Source organism: Mastigoproctus giganteus, chromosome 2 (genome assembly GCF_048544385.1).
Source record: "Mastigoproctus giganteus isolate SK-2022 chromosome 2, ASM4854438v1, whole genome shotgun sequence".
Classification (NCBI taxonomy): Eukaryota; Metazoa; Arthropoda; class Arachnida; order Uropygi; family Thelyphonidae; genus Mastigoproctus; species Mastigoproctus giganteus.
This window is the reverse complement of record NC_143576.1, coordinates 170,866,066-170,883,988: the sequence shown is the minus strand read 5'-3', so window position 1 is coordinate 170,883,988 and position 17,923 is coordinate 170,866,066. Positions and strand designations below refer to the sequence as shown.

At 36.8% G+C, this 17,923-nt stretch overlaps 1 protein-coding gene across 4 annotated transcripts in view; it reads right to left on the bottom strand.

The window, feature by feature from the left end:
* LOC150089744 (uncharacterized) overlaps positions 1–17,923 on the bottom strand; it is a 69,096-nt gene that overhangs the window by 5,772 nt on the left and 45,401 nt on the right. For 2 of the 4 annotated variants that reach the window (XM_090368777.1, XM_090368776.1), the window contains exon 3: positions 10,303–10,417. The exons of 1 other annotated variant lie outside the window; for it this stretch is intronic. The gene's annotated coding sequence lies outside the window, so the exon portion shown is untranslated. The remainder of the gene's footprint in view (positions 1–10,302; positions 10,418–17,923) is intronic. One more of the 4 variants, XM_090368778.1, reaches the window with a different exon arrangement.

Here is a 17,923-nt window from a genome sequence, read left to right as displayed (position 1 = left end):
CAGATATGATATATGTTTATTATTTTTCAAAAAAGTAAAATCATCAATACTCAATCGATCTAAAATATATAATGTTAACTGATTATTGTGCAAGCTGTTAAGAGAAGAAAACACTATCTGCTGCTGCACCATTATATAAATCAAACATTCTATGATTAAGTATTGTATGAGAAATGGGAACAACAGTCACTATATCAGTGCTTCTCAAAGTGGGCGATATTGCCCCCTGGGGGGCATTTGAATTATCCATGGGGGCGTTAGGCATGAAAGGAGGCGACAGGGGGCAGATGGAGCACCATCAATGATTGGCCATTACAAGGGTTTTATGGTTATTTAAAAAATGCTATGCCAAATATTATTACTGTTCATTGTGTCATTCACCGTCAGCATTTAGTTGCGAAGAAACCTGGTGATCAACTGCACAATTCTCTACAAACTTATTACTGCTATAAACAAAATTAAAGCACATTCTTTGAATGATCGTATATTTCGAAAGCTTTGTGATCAAAACAGTGAAGATTTTGAACGATTGCTATTTCACTCCGAGGTTCAGTTGCTGTCAAAAGGAAACTGTCTCAACAGATTTTATGAACTCTTTGATACTGTTGTCGAGTTTTTTGAAGATAGGAACAACGACCTTAGTAATGACCTCAAGAAAATGAAAACTGATTGCTTATCGTGCAGATTTATTTACTAGATTCAACTCAATGAACTTACATTTACAAGAACAAGATGTAACTCTTATTAAGAGTTACAAGCTGAAAACTCAAATTTTAGCATTTATTTCAAAATTAAAGCTTTTTATGTGCAACGTAGGATGACGTGAATTGTATCAATTTCCAAATCTGCTGGAAATAGAGAAAAAATAAAAAATAGCTGATGAACCTAACTTTTTGTAATCATCTAGAAATGTTGCAAAGAGATATGCAGGAAAGGTTCGAAGATCTCCTTAATTTGAAAATTACAGATTGGGTTATAAATCCTTTTTTAAATAATGACAATGGTGAACATTTTGTAGAAGAATTGATTGAGTTACAAAATGAAGTTGAATTGAAGCCAAAATTTCAAAATTCATATTAATTTTGGTTACGAAAGAAAATCCCTGACCATTATCCTGCATTGTGGGGAATTGTAAAAAAATTACTTATTTCTTTTTCAACATCATATCTAGTCGAAACCAGTTTCAGTGCTATATCTCAACTGCTGACAAAACAAAGAAATTGTCTGGATGTTGTTAAACGTGGCGATTTACGACTTCTACTTACAGATATTAAACCTAATATTGAAAAGCTAATAAATCTCCACCAAGCTCATCCATCGCATTAAATATTAAAATATAATTAACTATTTCCATTAATATCATGACTTATGTAATTAACTTTAATTTTTATGACTTAATTTAAGTGACTATAAATGATTTTATTTATGTAGTTGTAATTTTTTTACGAAGAAGGAATAAAGTGCAGTAAATAGTTTTCTTTATAATTCACACACATACATGCAGGGCTGCATTTACGTTTTTGGAGGCAAACAGACAAATATTCATTTCAGTTATTTAGCTTCACTTTATATTGGTGGGCTAAAAAAAGCCCTGGCCCTCCAAAAAAGTTTGAGAAGCACTGCACTATATCATGCCGTTCAATTTCTCTAATATGTAATATTTCTCTATGAGTTATAAGCACATTAATGTGTGCTCAGACAAGTAAATTTTTTCTTTCTATTCATTATTAGACCTGACAGTCACTATCTGGCTTCAATCGCAATTTCAGTTTATTACTGGTCTGCTCTCCCAAAACTAATTTTTTTTTTTTTTTTTTTACATGTTTGTTAGCTGATGAGTTTATATTTGGGGGAGAGTATCTAAAAGAACAGCGGGATCAAATTGGAAGCATTTCAGGCAGAAGATGCTCCCTTGTTTTAGCATTGGCAAACAGTGCAAGGAAGCAAGTTTGTGCGGCATCAGCAAAAAAAAAAAAAAAAAACCTTCCCATTTCACCTAACCATTCCGTCCAATAGTTGGTCTAGTTTTTTGTTCAATTTATTTAAGCTATCAACTTACACAACTGCTGAAAGTTTGTTCCAGCAATCAACCACCTGCTGGCTAAAAGCAAACTTCTGTGCATCTATTCTACAGTCATCTTCCTCAGTTTGAATTTTTGCCCTCCTATGTGCACAGAAGCAAGATGAACAATCCCATTAACATTGATCCTTGCTCAATCCATTCAAAGACTTAACACCTCAATCATACCACCTCGCAAATGCCTTTTCCACTATCCTGAACATAGTACCAAACAGTTGGTATGTTACTCTGGAATTACGGCCATCCATATGCAGTACTTTGCATGTGTCAAAGTAAACTTTAACTGCCATATCTTTCTATCTGCCTAACTTTTCTAGATCTGTTGCAGTAGGATGCCATCATTACTAACATTAACCACCCTGCAAACCTTTGTATCAACTGCAAACTAGGACATCATCATCATGACAACTTCATCAATATCATTGATAAATATAAAAAAAACCCCGCTAATAACAATATTCCACAAAGAGAAGGTCCATTGTTTACCACTGTCTTCTGCCACTCAACCATCCCTTTATCTAAAGCAGCAACTTGCCCTTAATGCTCAAATTTGTACAGCAGTCTTTATGTGCAACAGTATCAAAAACTTTCCTGAAATCCAAGAGTATGATATCAAAATTTGTTGCATCCAATTCCTTTGTGACCACATCATAATATCCACTCAAATTGCTCAGACAAGATTTCCCATTAACAAACCCGTGCTGTGTCTGAAGTATAATTGCAGCCTTGTCTATATGATCCTGCAACACTTTTTTTTTCCCAGTGATTCCATTATTTTCCTTGGAACAAAATTATAACCTAACAGGCCTATAAGTACTCATGTCAACCTTTAATTCCCCTTTGTGAATTTAGGATACATACGCACATCCCCAACCTGCAGAGACCTCTCGTGAATACAAGGATGTGCTCACAATTATAGCTAAGGGTTTGCTTACTTCCATCACTTCCTCCAATAATATAACTAACAGATTAGCATTAGTAGAGGCACATGATGCAAGAAAGCAAGCTTATGCAGCATCAGCCAAAAAAAAACAAAAAAAAAAAAACACCACTCCTATTTCACCCCTCCGGTCATTCAGCTGAGCCTTAAATTTATTTAGGCTATCAACTTCGACAACAAGGGATGGAAGTCTGTTCCACCAGCCAACTACCTGCTGGCTAAAGGTAAATTTCTGCACATCTATCCTACGTCTGTCTTTCCTCAATTTGAATTTATTCCCTCTCAGGTGTTTATTCTAAGCAAGAGGAAGAATCACATTGGCATTGAGCATGCTCAAACCATTCAAGGCTTTATACACTTCTATCAGATCACCTCGCCGGTGCCTAGTCTCCAGACACTAATTTGCAAAACTTAGGCCTTTCTTCGTAAGAGTAACCCTTTGTTCCATTCACTAATCTTGTTGCCCTTCTCTGTACTCGTTCCAGCAGCTCTACATCCTTCTTGAAATGAAGTCTCCAGAACTGTATAAGGCAATGGTCAGGCCACACCTTGAGTACTGTATACAGTACTCAAGGTGTGGCCTGACCATTGCCTTATACAAGGGAATAATCACCTCCTTATCCTTGCTAGAAAAATTCCCATTAACTCCCATTAATTAAGGGATTAATGCACAATTACCTGGTGGTAATTGTGCAGGCAGGTCCCCAGGTCCTTTTCATTCTCTACCACTGTCAGTGTAGTACCAGAGTTGATACGTTGCTCTGGGGTTACTGTTTCCCATATGTAGTACTTTACATTTGTCAATGTTAAACTTCATTTGCCACCTCTCAGCCCATCTGCTCAACCTTTCCAGATCCTGTTGCAGCAGCATAGAGTAAGCAATGTCCTTAACAACCCTGCCAACCTTTGTATCGTCTGCAAACTTGCACATTAAGCTTGATATACCATCATCAATATCATTTATAAATACAGAAAACAACAATGGACCCAACACTGAACCCTGAGGAATTCCACTAATAACATTAGTCCACGATGAGCAGTGTCCATTGATTACCACTCTGTCTTCTCCCCCTCAACCATCCCTTTATATCCATAGCAGCAATTTGCCTCCAATGCCACACTGCTCCAATTTGGGCAGCAGTCTTCCAAAGAAGCTCTCATATAATTATGTATAAGGGTTTGTTTACTTCCTTTGCTGCCTCCCTTAGTATAACTGGATAGATCTCATCCACCCCAGGTGCCTTTTTTATGTTTATCCTCAACAATTTCTCCTTCACTTTCCTCTCAGTTATTACAAAAATCATCTAGCTCAGTGCCAGAGTTTACTTCACCTCTGGCATTCCCCTTCCTGAATAACTCCTCATGTGTGAATGTAGATGCAAAATACTCATTTAGTCTGTTAGCCACCTGAGCAGGATCCTCAACTGTTGAACCATCAATATCCAGTGGACCAATCTGATTCATCCCTTTCCTTCTAGAGTTTACATAGGTAAAGAACTCTTTTTCTTTGCATCCTTTGCCAAAGATTTCTCATAATCTGCCTCTATCTGCCTAATGTCCTTTGTGACAGAGCAGCTTATATCTATCATAGGCTTCCATGTCACCCATTAATTTATATGTAACCCATGCGTTTTTCTTCTCTGCCATATGTCTCATTAGTTCATCTGACATCCATTTAAGCCTAAACCTTGAACAATATTTCTTAGTTGGTATGTAAAGCCTAGTAGCTTCCAAGATAAGTTCTTTGAATGTTTCCCATTTTGAATTTGCTGTTGGTAACATCATCAGTTGGTCTCACTGTATAGAATTTAAATACTGCCTCAGACCATTGTAGTCGCCTTTACCCCTGATGGTAGTTACCTCTTTGAGTAAATCCCACTTCAGCACACTGTGATCACTGCCATCTAGTGGTTCCTTTATCTGCAGATTCTTAATGCATGAAGAAGCACTACTGATAATCAAATCAAGAGTATTACTCCCTCTAGTTGCCTCCCGAGCATGCTGATGTAGAATACAATCATCCAATAAATCCACAAAAGCCTTGCTAGTGTGAGTGACCAACCCACAAATACCAGTCGATATCTGGGAAATTAAAATCCCCCATCATAAGACTCTCTGATTTACTGCCCACTATTTCCCTGTACAGTTTCTTATTATACTCATCAGAGTCATTAGGCCTATAGCACGCTCCTACTCTCAATTTTGATCTCCCAATGCTTGTCACACCAAACTGACTCGACACTGCATTGTCCAGCGATGTCGACTGGCTTCACTTCCTTGGATTTTATGTGTTTCTTAACTAATAGCATAACCCCTCCTCCCTTCCTGTCTATCCTTTCTGTACACATTGTACCCAAATTCCAGTTATGCATTCCTTATATCTGTGTGACACCACGTCTCTGATATCCCAACAATTTCTGCCTTTGATGTTTTGAGAAATACCTCAAATTCATCAAATTTATTTACCAAACTCCTAGCATTGGTGTACACAAAAGTATACATGCACCTAGTAATCCCATAGACCAAAGTGCTTTTCTTATGATTTCAACAATTTCTCTTCCACTTTCCGCAAAATACTCACTCAGTAGGTAAGCAACCTAAGCAGTATCAACAACGGTCGAACCATTGATACCAAGTGGATCAATCTGATTCATCCCCATGCCTCTAGCATTACATAAGTAAATAAGTCATTACTGTTTTTCTTTGCATCTGTTGCCACAGAATTCTCATAATCTGACTTCTCTTGCGTAACCTAGTTTTGTGACTTGATTACATACAATTTTTTTTTTATGAAAACTCCAAACACAAGAGGTATTAGAACCTACAGTACTTAGTACCGCGAATGGGTTGATGGTTAAGAAGATGAAGATATTTGTTGAAATTAGACATGAACTTTTGTAGATTGTAATTTTCACGAAATATGTGTGAAGGAGTGTTGCTCCAGAAAATGAAAGTTGAATGAATAAATAAAGAAAAAAAAAGTTGGTTCTGTGAGTTTGAAGTTGGACAGTAAAAGGATATTGGTTTGTTGTGGCACACATTTGGACTGCTTTGAAAGAGACCGCGAGAATTATAGAAGCCAATTCAAAAGAACAGTGCACATGGAAATATCCATAGAAAAGGCATGAAGCAGAAACAGAACGTCTGAGACAGAGTGGAGAGAATCTGTTAGAGATGAGTCATTAATTAATCTAACTGCCATCTTTTGAATGGAATCTAGAAGCCTGAGAGAGGTTTTGTGGGCTCTGCCCCAGATGTGGGAACAATATTCCATGATAGGGCAGATTTGCAATTTTGTACAGAGTGAACAGCTGTTTGGAAGGAAAGCAAGGCTGAAAGCAAAAGAGAAAACCCAATTTTTTAGATGCAGAGGAAGCAATATTTGGGAGGTTTAGATCTATTGTGATTGTGCCAAGAGAGAAATTAGAACTCAGAGCAATCCCTAATGTGACCTCATTTAGAAATCAGTGTCATTGAAGATAAGCATAAGAGCAGAGGAATCCTTTTCGCAAGATATAGGATATGACTAAATCTAGAAGGACTGAAATCAACTAATTTATCCTTGCCCCACTGGAGAATTACCTGGAGATCAGCATTTAAGGGATTGGTAGTGTATGTACAAGAAATTGAAGCTGTTTGTTCAGAGCAAGGTTTCTCAAAATGGAAGGTGGAATGCAATGTGCTATCATTAGCAAAAACTATGGACAGGATTTCCAGTTAATGGAAGGTTATTAATATGGAAGAGAAAAAGAGTGGGAGAAAGAACTGAACCTTGGAGAATACCTGCATTGGTGGAGAAGTTAGAAGACAGACAGCGATCTATCATCACCTGCAATGAGTGGTCAGAAAGAAAACTGGATTCTCAATTATAAAAAAGTTGGCAATCCATAAGGTGGAAGCTTATGGATTGACAAGAATGTCAAGGTGCTTAGACAACTACTCACCTTAACTGTGTACTTAGAAGTGTTCTTTGTGAGAAAAAAAATCAAGTGTGTTGGCTGCATGATTATGATTGTCGGATATTCTGGTAGGTAAATGAACAATCATTTACCTAATTGCGTTTGGTCATTAGTAATTGCAAAAGCCTCATTATCTGGACCATCCTTGTGACTAAAACAGAAGTCAGCTGTAATTGTGGAAATTAAAATCACCAAAGAAAATTACCTTACTGTTAGGAGAGTTGGATTGGATAAGTCAAGTTTCAAACAGAGGAAGTCAACGAGTTCCAAGTGATTAATGGAGTTGGGAGAGAATGATAGAGCAGAGGCAACAGATGAACAGAATGTGATAGAAAGATTTTAAGCCAGAAGATCAAAAAGAAGGAGATTCCAGATTACTAAGTCTCTGACAGGGAGTATTGGAAAAGACATATGCACTAGTACCACCTTTGAAATTAAAGGAATTGTACAGCAAATAGTTGGAAAACTGAGTGAGCAGTGGTTGAATCAACCAATTATTGACATTCTATTAGAAAAAGTGGAGCTTAGTATACTGTAAGTGGAAATGGACATCACCGAGATTGGAACTGAGACCATATGTTTGTGAAATAGAGGAGGAAGTGTTTGGAAGGTTTAGATCTATTAGTTTAACAATTCATGTTGCATTCGGTAAGAAAAGGTGGGGAGGACAAGCATGAAATAATGAAATTTTTGGATATGGTGCAAGCACAGCAAGAATATACCCATCTCCTTGGCAAAACATGGCTTCGATGATTCTACCCCCCCAAACATACACTAACCGAACTCCCTCCAGTTACTATCTTGCAGAGTTGAGGCAGCGACATTATACACAAGCCGATCTGGAAGCCTCCTAGAGAGTGACCAATAGGTTCAGTCCAGTGGACTATCTGACAGCCAGCCTACAAACAGCACTTTAGAGCTATACCATTGAAATGTAAGGAAGTTTGGATTTCGCCATGATGTTCATCACCTACTATATCATCCCGATCCTTCTACTTATTTCCCCCCAGCCTTCAGTCTTCCCCCTCCGACTAACTAAACTGACTGAATACGCCTCTAAAACAATGCCGCCAAATTCTAACCAACCTCTAAATCCAACCGCTTTTTTGCAAACCCCTTTCAGCCTCTCCAATTTCTATTGTTCACCCCCCCCCATTTTTTATATAGGTCTTCCACTGAAATCCTCAGATATTAGGTGACAGGGCCTGCCAGAGTACTTAAATAATCTACTGGGAGTCTGATCTGCCTCCTTATGGCAAAGTGTGGGCAATATTGAGTCCCAATAGGAGCCCAACAGCTAAATGGTCAGAGAAACAACAGAACATAACACTACACAATAAATCACTTCCCACACACTTTTTAAATCTCTGGTCTCCACAGAGTTCTGTGTCACACATACAGAGAATACAATGCAGAGATAGGGGAAACCCCTGGTGCTGGCAGATAACTAACACACTTAACTTACACATGATGTTCATCATAACTTCAAACGATGTCAATCATACTACATGATAGAAGAGATTTGGGGGGGGGGGGAAGTTGCCGGAGCTTTGCTGCTCTGGAGACTGAACGTGGATTCCACCACTTCAAGCCTCCACTAAGCAAAGTGCTGGTATTGCACTGGTTGCTGAGAGTCATCTATCATATAATATTGTCCAGTAACACAGAAGGACATTATTTCTGTGTGGTGTGTGCTTCACACCCTGACCCCTGTTTACGTTGGTTCACACTTGGGTGGCCACCTCCAGTATACTATGTTCAGGATTTACATATGGGGTTTATACCCAGGGTTAATTAACAGTCCCATCAATCGTGAAGGTGCAAACAGAGGATTTGGTTCTCACAGACTGACCAGACTTCTCTGAAATTATGTCCACATGACTTGAGTATCATCTGAATATCAGTTCTATCAGTGTTTTAGACTCCCAGGTAGCAAAGCCCAACGTGACGTACATAAGAGAATGCCTGTGACAGCCTCAAGGACTAATTAAGTTTTCTGTAAATAATAAAACCTTTGCATCCACGAACATAAGCTACTGAATCATATATGGGCCTAATTTCTGATAAGACTTCAGACAAAATACTGTATTCATTTAACAAGATAGTCTTACAGTTTAGCATTATCGATAAAACAACAGCTTGGTTAGCTGGCAAAATAGTGAAAAAAAGTTCAAAATTCTGGTGAGAGGTTCATATTCTCAAATTTTGAGAAAAGTGACATAGTATCTGTTTGCTACTATTTCTGTACTAGATATTTCAGTGATAAAATGCTTAAAAAAAAAAGTCGTAACACAGAATACACTTTTTTTTTTACATATATATTCAATTGTTCACTCATTCAATTGTCAATAGAACACTCTTATTCTCAATTTATTTCTCCTTCCCCTGTTCTTTTTCTTGTAAGAACTGATTTTTCTTTATATTCATTTCTTACTTTGCTATTCTGCTAACATAAAGCCTGACGTAGCCAAGTGGTCATGAGCAAGGATGCAGTGGTTCAAGCTTGTGACTTCTAAATATGATTTATTGTAAACTCCTTTAACCTGGCAGTAGTGCCGGAGTATAACAAGAATTTTTTTTTTTAAATTATATATATATATATATATATATATATATATATATATATATATTTTTTTTTTTTTTTTTTTTCCATACCTTTTAATTTTCTTATATTCTGACAACATGCCATACAGTTGGTAATGTGTTGCATCCACTGATATTTGTTTTACTTTTTTTTGTATTTGCTTTATTCTTTTTCTTATGTTATTAATTCATTTTTCAATACAAAATTAAGAAAAGAAATTTCAAAAAAAATTACACAGGCAAAGACCTGTTTAATCAATACAGTAAATTATCAAGAATAACTAATATAAAAAAAAAAAACAGCTAAAATGTATGATATAAAAAATATCTCAATTAACTAATAGTTACAATTTTTTTTCCCTTCCTTGTTTGGGGGGGGAGGGAGGAGTTTAGTGTGGTTAAACATTAACATATTTTTGAAGGTTGAAATAATGACTAAAAAAACAACTGATCACAAGCAGACAAAGACACTCACCCAGATCAGAATGGATCAGATCACCAGGAACTCCTCAAGAAGCATATGAATACCTGGAGGCCATCAGTTAGATAGCCTTGACTTATAGCATGGGAAAAGTGAGGGAAAAATCAGTTGCTACTCCCAATTCACATCATCCTGCAGACCATTTTTTAATAAACATGAACATAAATCTAAAATACACACTAAATGTTGTCAATAAAGAAAAATTGAGCTGTAATTATACTAGAACATATTAGGGGGAAAAAAATTTGGAAAAACTCACTTCTTTATAATATTGCAGGTCCAAATGTTAAACGAAAAATTCTTCTGGCTGGAGCCAACCCTGGAAGCCAGAATATTTAGGTCCAATGTTTACAGATTTTCAGCAGAGTAGAAATCTATATATATATATATATATATACACACACAACAAAAGAAAACAGGGAAGAAAAAAAAAAAAAAAAAAAAACTGGATAAATAATAAAAACTAAATAGTTGAATAAATTATACAGAATAAAAATATAAAAAATAATATACTGTAGCTAATATTTCTTTTGGACATGCCAGAGGTCAACTGAAATGCACAAATTAAACATAATGGAGTTTAATACAGGGTGTCTGATAAGTGACTCCCTATTTTTAAATTGTAACTTCTATATTTTTTTTAACTAATTTTTATGAAAGCAACATTAAATGATTCATTATTCTTTCAGGTTTTAGAAAGTTAATGTTAGTTTCTTTTAATGGTGAATCATGCTTTCAGTTTTGACTGTGCAAGAGAGCCAAAATCACAGCATGCTATGAGGTTTGCTTAGTATAAAAACAAGAATGAAAACACTGAGTGCAGAAATATCACAATATATAAGTTTATTTATAATTTGCAAGGTGACAGGGGCTCAAAATCACATAAAACAATGCACAAACAGTGCCAAATCAAGTAAAATCAAAGAATGCAATCAGATATGATTTGTAATTAACAAACATTTATGAATCTGAAGGAAAATTTTGAAAAATGCCTATGAAAGAACAATATTTTCTGAGACTATTTCCTCACAGCTAGCATTTTTAGGACATTTATAAAATAAAACCCAATAAAATAAGTTAAAATAAAAGTTATATGAAGGAGGATTTTGTCTGCTGGGAGACCTATCCTGTCAAAAATCATGAAGCCTAGCAAACAAAATAATCAAAGGACCCTGATTTCAATAACCACTTAATTAGGCTGGGTTGGAAAACTATAACCATATACAACCATAGCAAGATACTTACCAAGTTAAAAACTAAAGGACCTGAAACAAACTATTTACTACCCTTCCCCAGATAGTGCCCTCTTGATAGAATTATGGCGGGTAAAAAATAAACAAAAAAACTAGCATGGCCAGAAAAATTGTAACAGGAAATAACTTCTTTTTTTTTTTTTTGAAGGGATGGGTGGGAGAGAAAAATTCTTTTCATCTGCTTTGCATCATTCTTCATTAATTGAACTTCATAATTTCTTTCATTAGTTTACAATAAAAGATGATTCAAAAGACAATCCATAGTATAATTTCAGTTTTATTTTATTATAATCATTATAACAGAAATTGCAATAAATGTTGAAAGTGTCCTCCTTCCTAAATGTAAACAAACTGTCTTTGCAATATTTGTTATTGTTGGAATTTTTGACTCCAACATGTGGATGTGTTTGTTTATATCACTCATTTTAAGTAGTCTAAAAGATAAAAGGGTTCAATTATGAACATGTGATGTGCCTATGAAAATAATGTTGCTTTTTTGTAAACAAAAAAACTGATTAGTGATTAAAACCTAACATATAACTACTGGATATCTGGAGATGGCCTACTACAGCAGTTAAAATCAAATTCCATCAAGATTGTCAATAATAAATTACACACAAAATTTGGATTATATAAATTTCAATCACTTTAAATAACACTTCTAAGCATGTCTAAAAATTTTTATTTAATCTTTTTCCAAAATAATGGTTGACAGACACCCAGGGGTCAATGGGTGTTTGCAGTGTAAGCAAGTAACCTTGCTTATTTTAGACAAAAGGAACTGTTATATTCACATTACAAGTTCTGATTATTTCTAGTCATAAAATTTACAATATAATGCCAAAAGTAACCCACTTGCATGTTTGAAAGAACCTCTTATTGACACATTTAATGTGCCAATCCACCTTTTTTCTTAATTGCATGTTGTATCTTTGTCATTAGCCGTCGAACCTATTTTTGATGATAAGGAGGAGGTAATTCAGTCCATTTCTCAACATAGCAATCAATTGAGCTATTGATTAAGGTGTGTTAGCCTGGTCCAAAGATGACACTTTGGTTAATTCAAAGGTGTTCAATGGGGTTAAGTCTGGAACTCTAGGCAGACCGTCTTCAAGCCAAGTCACTACAGGCTGTATAGTAAGACATAGTAAACTTATGTTGAAACAGAAAACAGCCCTCCCCATATTGCTATTGGTGTCCAATACTGCTGCCACATGGCATTCATTGTTTAAGCAGAATGACCACCAACAGTTGGAGCCCAAGCCACAAGATGCTAAAAACACCTTTGCCACAATTTGCATTTTGGATGGCACACATTAATCTGGTAATTAATGTTCTCCTGTAATCCACCAGACCTGAACACAACATTAGATCAGAAAAATATGTACTGTGATGTAGTATTATCATTAGCCATATAGCACAAAGAAGCCAGAGGATTTGCTGCACTGCCCAAAAAATAATAATACTGTAATAAATAAAAATAATAATAAAAATAAAATCTTTCTTTCAATTTCTGTAGTCTTTCCCCAATTTTTCTTGGCCATGGTAGCAACATCACAGCTTTGCTACAATAGCACAACAGAACCTGATTGGTAATATAGCATCCTACAATGATTTTTTTTTTTTTTTTTAGGAGCATTAGCAACTAAGGCCATATTGCTCCGGGAATATGCGGTGGTCATTCCCTGACCTTTCCACATCCTCCGTATTTGGTGGTGACAGGCTCACCCTCCTACAATGAGGATGCCATATTACCCCCTACTGGAAGTCACTAAGCTCAATGCCTTGACCCACTACCTTATTTCACTGTTCACTTACTCTTACGATGAACAGTTACTTTCATACCTATTCCTGACATGGGATGGTAGGTATGATTCAATTTTCCCTAATCTCAGGTGTGACTGGATACTTTTAGCAATTCAATTTATCTACATAGGGTTTCACAAAAGTTATGTAGTATAAGGAATAACATAAATACAAGGGCTATTCTGAAAGTAATGCATGCTCCTCACTCCATAAAGCTGTGTTACTGACATTATCAGGATAATACTTAACTTCAACATTATTATGCTTGAAACAGAGTTCCTGCATTGAATGTTTGTAAAGAGGCTTTTAAAAATGGATAGTGATATCATTTCAGGTCAGATTACAATATAAGAATAAAAATATTTTAACAAATTTGGAAGTTTACATGTCAAGTGTTAACACAAATTTTTGACTTGTGAGAAGTGTGCAGTGTATTATCTGGTGTTGGTCAACACCAAGATAATACACTGAAAGGAGAGAATTCATGGGATACCTGGTTCCTGGGCAACAAGATGCTATCATTCCCCTCTCACTAGTAGACAAACCCGCTGCTTGGCAGGGTTCACTGCATTCATGTAGATGGTAATTCGATGTCAGTATGGATAAACGTTGTGAGTTAACAGACTTTGAAAGAGGGGTGATAGTGGGTGCCCAATGCATGGGTCACTCAAATGCAGATGTGGTACAGAAATTTCATTATCTCCATTCGGCAGTATCAAGAGTATATCAGGAATAACCCATCTCTGGAATAACATCTCATCGTGGACAGCACTGTAGGCAGAGAAAAGTGGTGGAAATGTACATGGCCATCGATGTCTGTCTCGCATTGTTTCCGTCAACTGGAGAGCAACAGTGGCACAAATCACCGCAGACGTCAACAAGGGAGATGCCAGAAACATCTCCACCAAGACCATCAGTCGATTATTAGCTGCAATAGGTTATAGGAGCAACCCACCAGAGTCCCATTGCTAACACCATGACACAAGACTCTACACCTCAACTGGGTGAAAGAACATCGGCACTGGACTTAAGATTACTGAAGACTGGTCTCCTGGTCCAACGAGTCCCATTTGATAGGTGTATAAAGCCTTGAATGGTTTGAGCATGCTCAATGCTGATGGGATTCTTCCGCTTGCTCAGAATAATCACCTGAGAGGGCATAAATTCAAATTGAGGAAAGACAGATGTAGGATAGACGTGTGGAAATTTGCCTTTAGCCAGCGGGTGGTTGGTTGGTGGAACAGACTTCCATCCCTTGTCATGGAAGTTGATAGCCTAAATAAGTTTAAGGCTCAGCTGGACAGGTATTTCGAACGAACAGAGAGGTGAAGTGGAAGTGGTTTTTTTTTTTTTTTGGCTGATGCTGCATAAGCTTGTTTTTTTGCATCAAATGCCTCTACTAATGCTAATTTCCAGTTATTTCGAGAGGATGGGAGGGTGCATATCTGGCGGAAACTGCATGAAGTTGTTCAGACAGGTGGATGGTCGGTAATGGTCTGGGGGCATGTTCAACTGGCACACGTTGGAACCTCTGGTACATCTAGATGCATCTCTGAATGGTCCAGGTTACATATCTATCCTTGCAGACCATCTACATCCCTTCATGGTCATTGTGCACCCACAGGACAATGCACTTCTCCACAGAGCCGTGGTGACTCGAATATGGTTTGAAGAGCATTCTGCAGATTTTACCATGGAATGAATTCTCCATTCACTGGACATGAATCCTGTGGAGCATCTTTGGGATGCTGTGGAAAGGTCAGTTCAGTTCAAGCTTTGGATCCTCCACCCAGAAAAAAATGACAACACTGACATTACAATATTTATTTTTGAATTACTAATCAAATTATTTCCTAAATATTTTTTGGCCCCCTGGGGAATTTTTTTCTTAAACTAGCTTGGCAGTCAACATGTTAAAGGTAGAAGGAAGTGGTTAGCTATTGGGTAAAATGTATGCGCTAAAATAACCACCAGCGATCTGCAAACTCACTAATCCAGCACCCCACAGATCCCAACGCTGTCAGATTAGTGATGGTCGACCTGTAATAGAAAACCTTATCTGCAAAAAAATCTAGAACCTCCCAAACACTTCCTTGTTCGTTTCACAACTATATTTGTGTCTCAATGATATCCTTTCCACTTAGTCTGTCAAACCTCATGTAATTTTTCTAACAGAATCTCAGTGATCAGTTGATCCAACCACTGCTCATCTCAGTTGTTATTTGCTATATATAATTCATTTCACTTCAAAGGTGGTAATTGTGCATATGTCTGCTCTGATATTCCCTGTTAGACTTAATAATCTGGAATCTCCTCTTTTTGATCTTCTCTGGCTTAATCTTTCTATCACATTCTGTTAATTTCATCTGTTGCCTCTATCATTCTCCAAATTCCACTAATCACTTGAAACTCTGACATCCTCTTTCAAAACTTTACTTTCTTCAGTCTAACTTCTAACAGTGAGTAATCTTCCTTGGTGATTTTAACATTCACAACTCCAGTTGGCTTCCATTTTCTAGTCACACAGGCCCAGCTGGTCAAGATACTGAGGCTTTTGCAATTACTAATGACCTTGCACAGATTGTTCATTTACCTACCATAATACCAGACAATCATAAACAGTCAAAGCGAGTGATCCTCTAGGCACTTCAGATCCCAACTTGGTGATGGTTTCTTCTCCAATGGAGCCTTTCTCTCATGGCCATTCTCAACTCGTGTTGTTTGGCATTACAAGAGTACAAATTGGGATAATTCACAAGATTTCTTTTCTTCTTTTCCCGGGTTGGATTACTCTGTTACAAATATTTTGCTCATAGTGTCCGTGATATTATTTTTGTAGGGATGGAATCCTTTATTCCACACTCAAACTTAAAATCTTTTCCTTTATCTGAACCTTGGTTTTCCAATAAATGTGCTAAGGCTGTTCAAGAGAAGAATGTTGCATATCATCATTGCCTTGTTTTAAAATCATCAGGTTCATTTTCTGCCTACACCAAAACTTGCAACAATTATAAAGCAGATATTAATCAGACCAAACTAGATTTCAAACAGGCTAAGAGTAGAAAACTTCCTTCTTATCCAAACGGTAGCCAAGCATTCTGGTCTTTTGCCAAAGCTATTGGCCACAACTTTTAATAAATCTCTGTCCCCATATCTGTCAAAACCTGATGCCACTTCACGTCAGCCATAAATAAACCTGTCCTGCTAGCATCCTATTTTTCTTACACCTCTTGTATTGATGATCTTGGTAAAGCACCTCCCACTATTTCCAGTAGACTACATCCAATGCCTCCTGTGGTTTTCCATCAAAAGGATATCAAGGATTTTGATCAATCTTGTTCCTAAGAAAGCTCCAGGTCCTGACGGTATTTCTCCACTTGTTCTTAAAACCTGTGCTCCTAAACTTACTTCCTGTTTTGCCCTTTTCACTTTTCATTCCACAGGTGTTTTCCCCTCTGCTGGAAATTTGCATATGCAGCCAGTTCCTAAAAAGGGTGACAAATCCCTCCCATCCAATTATCATTCCATGGCTAATACTACTACTCTTTCTAAAATAATGGAGAAATCAATTAACTGCCAACTCAAACTATCTAGAAATCATCCATCTAATCAATATCACCAGTATGGATTCTGTCAGTGTCAATCCACTGTTGATTTCTTCATTATGTTACCCATCTGTGGACAAATTAAATGGAAAAGTTTAGTGAAACTCAAGAAGTTGCTCATTACATTTCAAAGACTTGATTGTGTTTAGCATAAATATCTTCTAAATAAGCTACCATCTTATGGTTTGCCAACCATTTTTTGTAATTGGATATCCAGTTTTTTTTCTGACAGCTCACTGCAGGTTATGGTAGATGGTTCTGTCTTTAACTTCTCTAATGTGTTCCCCAAGGTTCAGTTTTTTTCCCCACTCTTTTCCTCTTGTATATTAATGACCTTCTTCCATTGACCAGAAATCCTATCCATAGTTTTACTGATGATAGCACATTGCATTCCAGTTTGAGAATCCTTGCTCTGCACAAGCAGCTTCAACTTCTTGAATATCCTCTACCAATTCCTTAAATGCCAATCATCAGATAATTCTCCAGTGGGGCAAAGATGACTAAGTTGATTTCAACCTTTTTAAAACTCAGTCCTGTCATATTTCACAAAAAGGATTCGTCTGCTCCTACATTTATGACTGATTTCTAGACAAAATCAATAATCTCTACTGGAGATTACCCTGACTTCTAATCTATTTCTCAGCATAAGCACATACAAATATTGCTTCCTGTGCATCTAAAAAACTGAATATTCTCTTTCACTCTTGGGGTTACTTTTCTTCTAAACAGCTGTTCAACTCTGTACAAATCGCAAATCCACCCTACCATGGAATATTGTTCCCACATCTGGGGTGGTGCTTCCAAATCCTCTGTCTTCTAGGTTCCATTCAAAAGAGGGAAGTTAGGTTAAATTAATGAATGACTTATCTCTAACAGAGATCCACCACTTTCACTCTCTCTCATAGATGTTCTGTTTCTGCATGCCTTTTCTATAAATACTTCCATGGGCACTGTTCTTCTGAATTGGCCCCCTGGGGAATTTCCCTTACAAGGCAGTCCAAATATGCTGCAACCAGCCAATATCCTTTTACTGTCCAACTTCAGACTCACAGAACCAACTTTTCTTCCTCATTTATTCATTCAACTTCTGTTCTCTGGAACAACCTTTCTTCATATGTATTTCCTAGAAATTATAATCCACAGAAGTCTAATATCAACAAGTATCTTCTTTCATCTTCTCAACCTTCAAGCCATGCATGGCACTAAGTACTATATG